Source organism: Anabrus simplex, chromosome 1, assembly GCF_040414725.1.
Source record: "Anabrus simplex isolate iqAnaSimp1 chromosome 1, ASM4041472v1, whole genome shotgun sequence".
Classification (NCBI taxonomy): domain Eukaryota; kingdom Metazoa; phylum Arthropoda; class Insecta; order Orthoptera; family Tettigoniidae; genus Anabrus; species Anabrus simplex.
Window position 1 is genome coordinate 1,147,282,887 of NC_090265.1, and position 12,056 is coordinate 1,147,294,942.

At 35.8% G+C, this 12,056-nt stretch overlaps 1 protein-coding gene across 1 annotated transcript in view; it reads left to right on the forward strand.

Annotated features, from left to right (window-relative positions):
• The window catches only part of cac (cacophony), a 778,098-nt gene that overhangs the window by 458,295 nt on the left and 307,747 nt on the right, over positions 1-12,056 (forward strand). The window lies entirely within an intron of this gene.

Genomic DNA, 12,056 nt, shown 5'->3' on the forward strand with positions numbered 1-12,056 from the left:
TGTGCCAGAATTATTACATTTTACTTCAGTTTTACCCACGATAATCAAACAATCTTAAAACCATATTAAAATCAACTAATTCCAAACTTCACACACTGAAAATATAAACCAACACAGCAAACAATAAATAAATACATGATATAAAATTCCCCAGTGTTTCAATTCTAAACAATCACTACAGTATTAGCTCAATTAAGTTTTGCCCCTTTTCTAGGCAATCATTCAACAAATTTCCCTTGCGATCCTTAGCTGAAGCATCAAAAACCAGTCAGATTTTTGTAGTCTGGCTACTAGGCTTAATTACAGCCCAATGCAGTAAGAAATGCCCTTATTCCCACATTCAGAAACTATCTCAATAATACCTGACTGTAAGCAGTCCTGAAATACTGCATGATAATTCTCCAGTTGCCCAGTAGAGAGGAGTTGATTTGTTACACCTTTAAGCCTCCTCTCTGCCAAAGCTTATGATGCCCTTCCTTCCAAGGTAACTGCGCCTCATATCTGTCTTCTTCGTTGATTTTCACAGTTTCATTGAAAAAAAAATTGGTATTGGTATCTGAATCCTCTTTCAACTTCACAGCTTTCCCCTGACTAATGCCTATAATATCTAACTTCCATGAGTCTGACAAATCCAAGTTACAGTTATAGGTTATGTTGGTCAGCAGGTTATATGGATTCTTCCCTGGCACTTGTAAGGTCCAACTCAACTTTTTCTCAATCACTACCAATGTTCCGTCCAACTGCACATAGGAACCAGTCATAAACAGTCCTGAAATGTCAGCAGCTGTCAGTACCCCTCTGTCTTGTGGATTTTTCCCCATGTCAGAGAGAATAATGTTTTTCTGCCTAAGCTTGGGATACAGGCCTTGACTTTCCACCATAGGTACAAAACCACAAATTTTTGCCTGATCCAAAACACTTATAGATCCTTCAAATTTACCATCCATACTTTGGACAATTATACATATTGTGCTGTTGTTGATTGGTTTCAACTCCGCCAAGAAAGACTATGGCTTAACATCTCCTTCGCAGATGGCTTTATATCGAGCTGTCCCACATCTTTGGAAATATAGAATCTATGTGCTCCACTGTCAAAAAAGGCACATACTTCCTTAACTTTACTGTTACGCACAATTTTAACCATCACTGTCTGTAAAACAGTGCCAAGAGCCAAGAGTGTGTAAGATGTGTAAGACTCTCGATTCTTTTCTTGAACAGGTTCAACACTTTAGGTTTGGTATTACATTGATATTTCTGGGCACATGATAGTTAAATGCCGTTGAAGACAGACAAGGCATTTAACATAATTCCTACATGAAGTCAAATAAATATTAAAGTTTATTTATTCCACCTATTCCATACATAAATAGAGATTTTAATTAAGAATTAAATCTTGAATAAAATTATAGGGACATGTTTTGCCCTTTAATTAAGGGCATCTTTAGCCTTAATCTCAATCCAAAAGGTAATTAATCAGGTACTTGATTGTATTTAAATTACATATGAAAGTGAGGATGATGTTGAAAATATGCTTCAAATGGTGAGCGAAATGGAGTTGTTAACTACTTTCTTCATCATTTTCCTGACATTTGAACTGTTTAAGACCCGATAATTTTATCTAACACCCTCAACCATCACAATTTATTGTAAAGCTCACTTGAAGTGAGCAACAGTAATGTCTCTTTACTAGCTTTAATATGTATTAATACTCCATTTGGAACTATCAACTACATTTTTAATCATTATTCTGACGTTCGATCTGTTTAGGATCCAAAAGTTTTCTCCAACACCCTCAACCTCCATAGGGCGCCACTTTACAAGATTTAACGTAACATTTTGCGTTCTTATAAAACTACTAGTATACAATTTGTTACCAATTTTTAAACAAGGACATTCAAGAAAGTGTATAAATTTATGACTATTTGTATTTAAGACTTTATTAAGGCTTCATTTTAAGAATATCATAACTATTGTCAACCATTTCGCTCACCATTTGAAGCATATTTTCAACATCATCCTCACTTTCATATGTAATTTAAATACAGTCAGGCACCTGATTAATTACCTTTCAGATTGAGATTAAGGCTGAAGATGCCCTTAATTAAAGGGCAAAACATGTCCCTATAATTTTATTCAAGATTTAATTCTTAAATAAAATCTCTATTTATGTATTGAATAGGTGGAATAAATAAACTTTAATATTTATTTGACTTCATTGTACATTTCAATACGGACCAAAATATGAGAATTATAACATGTAATTCCTACATCCCTTGAGACTATGACCAGACTTTAAGCATCTGAAACAACAGTTTTTCTTCTTAAATAAAGGCGTCTTCCAAACATATAACATGGTTCTAGCTTTAAAACAGTCTGCTGCAGCATGTGAAGTTTTTTCGCACCACAAACATTTAACAGAATGCTGCTTGGAATCACCAGAAAAGATACATGCTGCAGTAGGTACTTTTTCCTTTTAACACTGTCAGACCTAGCACTGATACAGTCATAGCCAGAAATACTTCTATGAGCTATATGCAGGTGCACTTCATTCTCAACTTCAAGCTTCAAAAACTTTAGTAAGTTAAATAAGCCATCACTAGGATCATAAATTTCAGCTCTAGTGACAGTTCATGCTCTTTCCCATGTTCTCAAAATGTCCTCAGGTAAGGCTGATTCCACCAATGGATATAGCATGGCAGCATATTTATCTCTTGTTATTCCTAAAGTTCCTATATCTCCGAGTTGGGTCTCTAATCTGTTATATAAATGGCCTAAATTCATCTGCTGCTTGAATCATTTCTAAACCAAGTAATTTTCATACATATGTTTGTATTAACAATTCATCACAGGGGAACCTTGCCTTGAATTATTCGATGGCCTTACTATAGTTAGGTCCTGAAGGAGGAAAACTTTCTACAAGTTCTCTACCTCTTGATCCTGGTATTGCATCTTGGATTAAATACTGCATCTTATCCTCATCAGCTATAGAAGTATCATCATTTATCTTACAAAACTATCCCCAGAATCGTAACCAATTTTGAATATTCCTATCATCATAAGTTTCTTATTGGAGAGCGTGAGAAAGCACTAGCTGCACTACTTTCAGGTATGACATTTCACTCTCATACCTGTGCTCTTTATTGCTATCCATTCCTTTTTGTACTCTTCAGCTGCTTCATGTTCTTTCTCGCATACCTGCTTGTCGAAATCTTAGCTGCAAATAATAAATATTGAATTTTTTCTTCTATTACGAGGAGACACAATGCTTTATCATCGAATACCTAAAATGCTGTAGTAACATCATCCTTCTCGAGTTTGTTGAGTGACTCTGTGAATTGACGACGTAATAACGCTCGATCTCTCTTCCTCTCGAATTTCTCTGTAATGTCATAAGCCCTGTCATGGTTGCCAGATGAAGGAGATTCTACAAATTATAGAGCAAACGAACTGAAACTTTTCACCAAATCACCATTGTGGCAAAAAACAAAACCAAAGAAATTAAATAAAGAGTAAACAAAATAGTCTTTTCTGGTCCCGAAAACCAAAGAAATAAAGAGTAAACAAAATAGTCTTTTCTGGTCCCGAAAACCAAAGAAATTAAATAAAGAGTAAACAAAATAGTCTTTTCTGGTCCCAAAAACCAAAGAAATTAAATAAAGAGTAAACAAAATAGTCTTTTCTGGTCCCGAAAACATTAACTTTTCTTGGGTTGTGAATTGAAGAATGAAGCAATTTTTGGGGAGGAGTTATTGATTATTGATGTAGCGCTTACTATAGCTACATGTAACATGGCATTTAGAGGTCATTAAGAGAAGTTGGGCAAGAGTCATAGTGGAAATTTTCTTGCAACTTTTAAGTAGGTATAATCCAATTTTATCTCTTTATTGTACAAGGCAGGAAAAGGAAATCTACCCAGAAATATAGAATATATTATTAATCAACCTTGAAAAAGAAATCCTGCTTGTATTCTCTTACATTGGACATCACTGAAGACATGTTTAAACATGACTAATTAAGTTTATTTTCTGATATGTGGATGAAAAGTCTGATATAAATTGTTTTCCTACACAATTGATAGTAGAAAAATGTTAACTAGGCTTTCTGAAAGTTTTGGACAGAAATGCACAGTGAATGAAGTGCTCAGTTTCATAGAGGACAAAGAAATTTCAATAAAACTGTCTGGGTCAAGACTACAACAGAGCAAACATCGTGAGCAGTGTCTACTTGGGGGTCCAAGAAAGAAATCATTGGAGAAAACTGCCCATTGTGTTCACTGTGAAGTACACAATTTAAATTTGGTCTTAAAAGACACTGCTAAAATTCCTCAAGTCTTCATGGTTTTATAGCTTTCTCAAAAGACTATCTAGCTACATGTCTTTCTTAGCTCGAGTATTAAGAGGTGGGAACTTTCTTAAGATAATAGAAAAGCTCCAACAATAAAGAGGGACTGTGCAACAATGCGGCTGTCAGTCCACAATATGCTATCAGCAGTTTGTTATCACTATAAGGACATAATGAAAGTCCACAGTCTGTTTCCAGTCATTCGACTGGGTCAGGAATGGAATTAACGAAGCCCTCTTCTAGTGGTGAGGATAGGAATTGTGCACGCTGCTGAAGTCTGTCGCACTCCTCTGGGGCAATGATTAATTACTGACAGATGAACTGAATTGATATTGGAGAGTGTTGCTGGAATGAAAGATGACAGGAAATACCGGAGTACCCGGAGAACCTGTCCTACCTCCACTTTGTCCAGTAAAAATCTCACATGGGTTGACCAGGATTTGAACCACAGAACCCAGCGGTGAGAGGCTGGCTCACTGCCACCCGAGCCACGAAGGCTGTACTATAAGGACATAATGAAAGCTTTAAGTGTGATATGTTACGGGCCAATTGTATAAACATAGCTGACCTCGGATCAATTTTGATTCGAGATCAGAAAATGATTCTTTCAAGGTGCTTGTTGAGTTGTATAACGTTGATATTGGATCTCATGATCTGGATTAACTTTGATCTGTGATCATAGATTTTCGCTTGGCAACATTGTAAACAGTGTGGGGAATTCGAAGTAATCAGGAGTGAGTTGGTAGTAATGTCACGTTATTTCATCTTTTTGTTCTCTCTGATATAGTGTCAATCAGATCTTGAACACATTGAGTGGAAAATGGATATGAACATGGAAAAGCATGACAAGGATTACATTGAGCGAAGAAATCGAGCCCCGAATTTTACAGCGAATGGAAAGGACTTTTTAATTGATTTAATTGGTACAAAATATAAGAATACCATCGAAAATAAAAAAAAGACTGATGGTGTAAGTACAAAAGAGTCCAGTTCCGTGGTGTAGGGGGCAACGCATCCGCCTGTCACCCGGCGGCCCCCGGGTTCAATTCCCGGCCGGGTCAGGGGGGTTTTAAAAGTAAATTATTAATATCCCTGGCCTGGGGACTGGGTGTTTGTATCGTCCTTAACATTTCTTTCCTCACATTCAACACTTTACACTTCCGCAATTCCCAAATACACGCAGGTTCATAACATATGGTGCAAAGTAGGGGCAAAAGATCTTTCTAGGTCGATGCCCTGAATTTTTAAAAAAATTACAAAAGAGAAGGGAAATGCCTGGAAAGCACTAGCTTCAGACTTCAATTCCCACGCAAATGTGGTGCGACAGGATTGGAAAACGTGACAATTATGCTACAAGAATGTCAAACGACGAACGAAGAAGTCGGCTCCAGACAATAAGGCAAGCATATACATATTGTATAGGCTATTTGCGTATTAATGACTGGTTGAGACAGAGTACCGTACTTAACCAACTGCACATTCCTAACAGCAGTATTTTTCCATTCAGCCCAGCTTCCTCGAAGACTGGAAGTTCCTCGATAACCCTTCTTCCTGCTAAAATATCTCCTACCCCAGGTTCACCATCTATGGAACTGAAGGCCATGTTATGTAGGACAAAAGTTACCATTATAATAGGTGGAACCTGAGTAATTTCACTTGAACACCTACCTTCAAGCAGGGAAATTGTCTTTTAACAACCCCAAAAGTTATTTCAATTGTGGATCGCAATCTCTGATGAGCTCTATTATATGCCATCTCTGCAGATGGCGCTTCGTGTAATACTGAAGTGAGGAGGTACTCGCAACAACTGTAAATACTATCTCATAGAAGAAATCCTTTGGGCATTTCCCTCGCCTCAAACTGAGCATGAACTCTAGAGTCCAGGCCACCTTGCTCCTACGTTGACAGCACAGATTAACTTCACATATAACCTGTACATTCAGAGAGAACTATCCATGTCTATTCATGAACATTTCAGTGTTGTTACCCCCTGGTGATATGATAGCCACTTGTGTACAGTCTACAACACCAAGAATTCCTGAGAAATGAGCTATGTTATAGAACTGATGCATGATTCTTCTTGCTTATCTCTGGTTAGATGGCATATTAATAAGCTGAGATCTCAACACAACAATTTCTCACATAACTTTGTGGATGACTCGACAGATTGTAGCTTTATCAATTTTGAATAAATCACGAACTACAATTTGAAAACACCCTGTAACGTAAAATCACAGAGTCAATAGAATCTGGAACATTGGAGTAAATGGCTGGTTTCTATTCGATCGTCTCATTAGAGCTTCTCGAAGTCTACTTTCCATAACCTCAACAGTGTATTTGGTTAAACGGAATCACATTTTAAAGGCTTTGTCCCTAATTTCTATGAATGGGTTTCATCTTTCTTGGAATACTCGAGGATACCGCCAAAATTCTTCATTACCATCTTGTGAAGAAAAATCGGTGTTGTCAGACATCTGTAATTCAAAGAAAGAATCATGATAAAAATCCCTTAGTCATATTAAATACCGGTAATAACCTTCTTTTTAATTTTCTTATCCTGATTTAATTTTACGTCACTATTTTTCACTACAAAAGCCGCCTTCTTTTCACGTTGATAAAAGTGGTTTACAATACAAAAACACTACTTGATCTGGATCACAAGGCTTGATCCAAGGAATTTGTTGATCAATTTTGATTCAAGATCTAGGAGAAATTATCTTGGATCAATGTTTATACAACACAAATTTTTCAACTTGATCTGGTATGTTTTACTCCTTGATTGGAATCAACTGCTTTATACAACCGGGCCTATGTCAATGAAATTGAATGAAAAGGCCCTTACTTAAAGAAACAAGTTGAAACATTTTAATTTATCTGTTACACAGTTATTCAATACAAAATAACTGAGAACTACTGATATTGAATCTAAGCTCTGCAGTCACCTGATGAAAATCTTCACAATGCTTCAAAATTTCTAGATGGAGCATTAAGCTCTTGTTTTACATTAAGGAGCTCTTTTGATAAAGTAAAGAGGCTAAAATTGTGGCAGACTCATGGGAACCGAATATCAATTTTCAAGGAAGTGCAATATAAAAATAAATCATCCTTTTTTATGGATATTGTGTCAAGATGAACAACTTGATGATCCAGAGCAATATTTTAATATTTCTGCTGTTTACAAAAACTTGGATATTTTGCTTAGCCAACCGAGAATCATCTTTACAAGTTTATCAGCAGTTCTCGGCAAATTTGAGTGTTTCAGAAAAAAAGGCAGGATAAAGTTTTTTCAGCTGCAATATGTCTTTCAAAACAATATTCAGATGAACTGTCTACCAACTTCCTCATCACTTGTTGATGATTCAGAATGTTCTCAAGAAAAAAGATTTGCCTTCTATGAAGTGCCTTAGTGAAAGGCTCAGCAGATAAGAATAACACGATTATCTTGAGTGTTCTGGTTGTTTCAGTGGCATTGAAGTTATTCCTAACGCTTTTGGTGACAGTGGCTGAAGCAGAATGGTTTTATTCAAAATGAAAACTCATTAAGGAACATTCACGTAGCTCAATGATGTGGAAATAATTGTCTGCTTTAAGTATGATTAGCAATGATGTGTACAGAACATTATAAAATTAAACATAGATGTTCTATTGAAAGAGTTCGCCTGCAGAAATGAAGCAAGGGAGAGGCAGTCCAACATTCAACACCTAACATCAAAGCCGTAAGTCGTCTGTTTTGTATGCTAAGTATATCATGGTATTAGATTATTATTATTATTATTATTATTATTATTATTATTATTATTATTATTATTATTATTATTATTATTATTATTATTATTATTATTATTATTATTATTATTATTATTCTTGCGTTCCGGCCTTCTAAGGACCACATTACAATTTCAATTGTTCCTCCTTAGTTGTTCTTTCCTTTTCTTCCAGTATTCTTTCATTGTTTCACTGTGTTTCTTTTTCCTGTCTTCAGTCCACTTTGTGCCTGTTTTCCTTTCCTTCCTCCCTTGGAATCCTTCCATTTGTAAGACTTTCTTCCTAAAAATCTTTCTTTCCAATAATTCTTCTTCTCGTATGTTGTTCCTTTCCAGGTCTTTCTTGACTTCTTGAATCCAGGTGGTAGTTGATTTCTTTTCCCAAAGGTACTTGAAGATTCGTTTAGTTAGTCTATTGTCATCCATTCTGTAAATGTGTCCAAGAAATAGCAATCTCCTTTTTCTTATTGTTTCTGATATGTTTTCTACATTCTGGTAAATTTCATTGTTACTTCTTAATTTCCAAAACTCTGCAATTCTTAGAGGACCAAATATTTTCCTTATAATTCTTCTTTCTAATATTTCTAATTTATCAAGCTTGTAGTTCAGTGCTAGACATTTGGTGGCATAAAGGCATTCTGGTTTCACTACTGTGTTGTAGTGCTTTATTTTAAGTTTTCTTGATAAGCACTTTTTGTTGTAAGTATTCTTAGTTATACCGTATGCTCTTTCCATCTTTTGTATCCTCTCCTCTATAGCAGATTTTTCTAAACCATTTTCTTGAATTGTCTCGCCCAAATATTTGAATTTCTTTACCTTTTCTATTTGATCAATATCCGTTACTAAAAACTTTGGGGCACTCTTTATATTCGTCAAAAATTTTGTTTTCTTGGCAGAGATTCTCAAGCCTGTCATGTTGGCTGTCTTTTCAAGGAGATTGACTTGCATTGCTGCATCTGTAAGGCTTTCTGAAAGTATGGCAAAGTCATCTGCAAATGCTAGGCAGTTTATTGCAACACCTTTGTACTTCTTCCCCAGCATGAGTGGCAATATTTTAGATTCTCTCAGTTTTTCATTCCAAATTCTTACAATTTTCTCCATGACACAATTGAAAAGGAGTGGAGATAGACCATCGCCCTGCCTGACACCTGTATTTATTTTGAAAGGTCGAGATACTTCACCCATAAATTTTACTTTCGAGATAGTGTCTGTAAGTGTTTCACGAATTAAGTTTGCCAATTTAGTTTTAACTCCAAATTCACGGATTATATCTAGGGTTTCCCTATCAACAGAGTCAAAAGCTTTTTTAAAGTCAATAAATGTTACAACTATGTCTTTGGAGTTTATTAATCTGTGTCGAATTATAGATTTCAGGTTGAAAATCTGTTCGGAGCAAGATCTTCCTTCTCTAAATCCACCTTGATATTCACCCAATTGACTGTCCAGTGTCGATTTTACTCTATTTAGTAGTATTGTTGAGAATATCTTGTAAGCAACTGCCAAGAGTGATATACCTCTGTAGTTGTTGACATCTTGCTTGTTACCCTTCTTGTGTAATGGGTGTATTAGAGCCACTTTCCAGTCCTCTGGGATCTTTTCTGTTTCCGAAATTTCTTCAAAGATTATTTGCAGATCTTCTATAATTTTTGGTTCAGCCCATTTTAAAAGTTCAGCTGTTATGGAGTCTTCCCCACTAGCTTTGTTATTTTTAAGATTTTTTATTGCTTCCTTTATTTCTTCTGCTGTTGGAGGTGAATCAGCTTCTAGATTTTCCTGAAATTCTGAAAATTCTAATTTATGATTTGGCTCAGGGCAGTTCAGCAGGTCTTCGAAGTGTTTTGCCAGAGTCTCACAATTCTCGGCATTGTTAAGGCCAATATTACCATTTGCATCTCTGAAGCAAATACTCCGGGATTGATAACCTTTCAGGTTATTCTTAAAGGTCTGATAGAAATTTCGGGAGTTATTTCTTACAAAATTATTCTCAATTTCTACTAGCTGCGATTTTTCAATTAAATCTTTTAACCTGCCTTATTATTCTTGTTGTTTCCTTTCTTTGTTGTTTAAATAGCTCATAGTGTTCATTCTTTCCGGAACATTTCCATTTTTTCCACTTTTTCGTTCTTTCTATAAGTGCTTCCTCATACTTTCTTTTTAGTTTTAACTGATCCAAATACTTTCTTCGCTGCACTATTAATCTGTTTAGATAATTCTGGCCATTTGCCATGCTGAGTTATTTTAATTTCTTCCTGAAAGTTTTCTATAGTTGCTTGTGTAATGTTGAGCCTATGTATGTTGTATTTCATTAATTTTCTCGGCCTTCTTTGATTCCTGCGAGGTAGAAGCTTTAGCTTAATTTTAGAGAGGTAATGATCGGAGTCAAACTCCCCACTTCTTATTACTTTAACATTCATAATTTCCTTAATACTTTTTTGAGAAATAGCTACATGGTCCAACTGAAACTCACCTAACATCGGATTTGGGGACACCCATGTTTTAACCTTTCTTGGAAGTTTCTTAAAGAAGGTCGACATTAATTTTAGGTGAAAGGATTTACAGAGATTAATTAGTCTCATGCCATTTTTGTTTGTTCTTTTGTGTGCCGGATATGCCCCTCTGTTTTGCTGAAAACTTTTTCTTTGCCTATCTGTGCATTAAAATCACCTAGTAGAATAATAACATTTGATTTTGGAATTTTTGACATTTCATCATCTAGAAGACTCCAGAATTCTTCAGTTTTACTTGGGTTCTTGCTATTATCTTCATTTATTGGTGCATGACAGTTAACAAATGTATACTTTTTGTTCTTGCATTTAAGTGTGAGAAGAGATAACCTTTCTGAACTAGATTTGAATTCTATAACTTTATCAACTATTGCTTTATGGACATAGAATGCGGTACCTAGTAGTGGCATTCCTTTCATAATTTTGATGCTGGTTTACCTTTAAAGATTCTATAATTTTTGGTTTCTGTTACATTTTCATCCATAAACCGTGCCTCTTGAGCTGCTAGGATCTGGATTTCATATCTATCTAAGAAAATTTCCAGTTCTTTCTCTTTGCCAGTTTTTAGGAAGGAATTTACATTAAGAGTGCCTGCAAAGAATTTCCTGTTAAATTTAAGTCTGAAAGGATTCCAAGGATGCTCCGACTCACCCTTATTGCAGATGTTGGGACTCCCCAGAACCCTAGGTCCCGATGCATTGCATAACGCAATGGTGGATTTCTCTTCCGAGCTACCACCTGGGGTAGTGCTTTCATTCAGCGGACTTTCCATGCTGCAATTGAAATTGTACATTGTACAAGGTAGGAAATTAATTCCAAGATAAGATCGGATTGTTAGTCCGAAATGATTTTTTATTCGTGCTTTACTCCAATAGGTTCTTCCACTCTCTCCGCCGTTGGGACGTTAAATTCCTCATCCGCCTTCGAGACCGTTGACCAGGTTTCACCTGTAACCCTAGGCAGGGGCCCTTACAGGGTGCTACCATCCGGAGCCAGATGGACCCAGGTTTTTTACGACGTTGTTACTCCTCCCCCTCCTCCTCCTTCCCCTACACCTGCAAGATGAGGCCCCGGGCTTGGGACCGGCAATGGCGGAGTTATTATTATTATTATTATTATTATTATTGTTGTTGTTGTTGTTATTATTATTATTATTATTATTATTATTATTATTATTATTATTATTATTATTATTGTTAAAGTGAAAGACATCTGGGACATTGGCCACTGAATAAAATAATCACATTGCACTTTAAGAAAGTTATACAGTAAGATGACTACTTTGAACAAACATATAAAAACAGTGTTAAAACTAAACTGAGACCCATACTTCACATATAGTATCTCACAAGTTGTTAGTCCCTGGTTGGTATGTTTTTCATTGCAGTTACCTTGATTTTTCTGTGAATAACTAAAGGTATTTCAACATGAAGGATGTTGAAATATT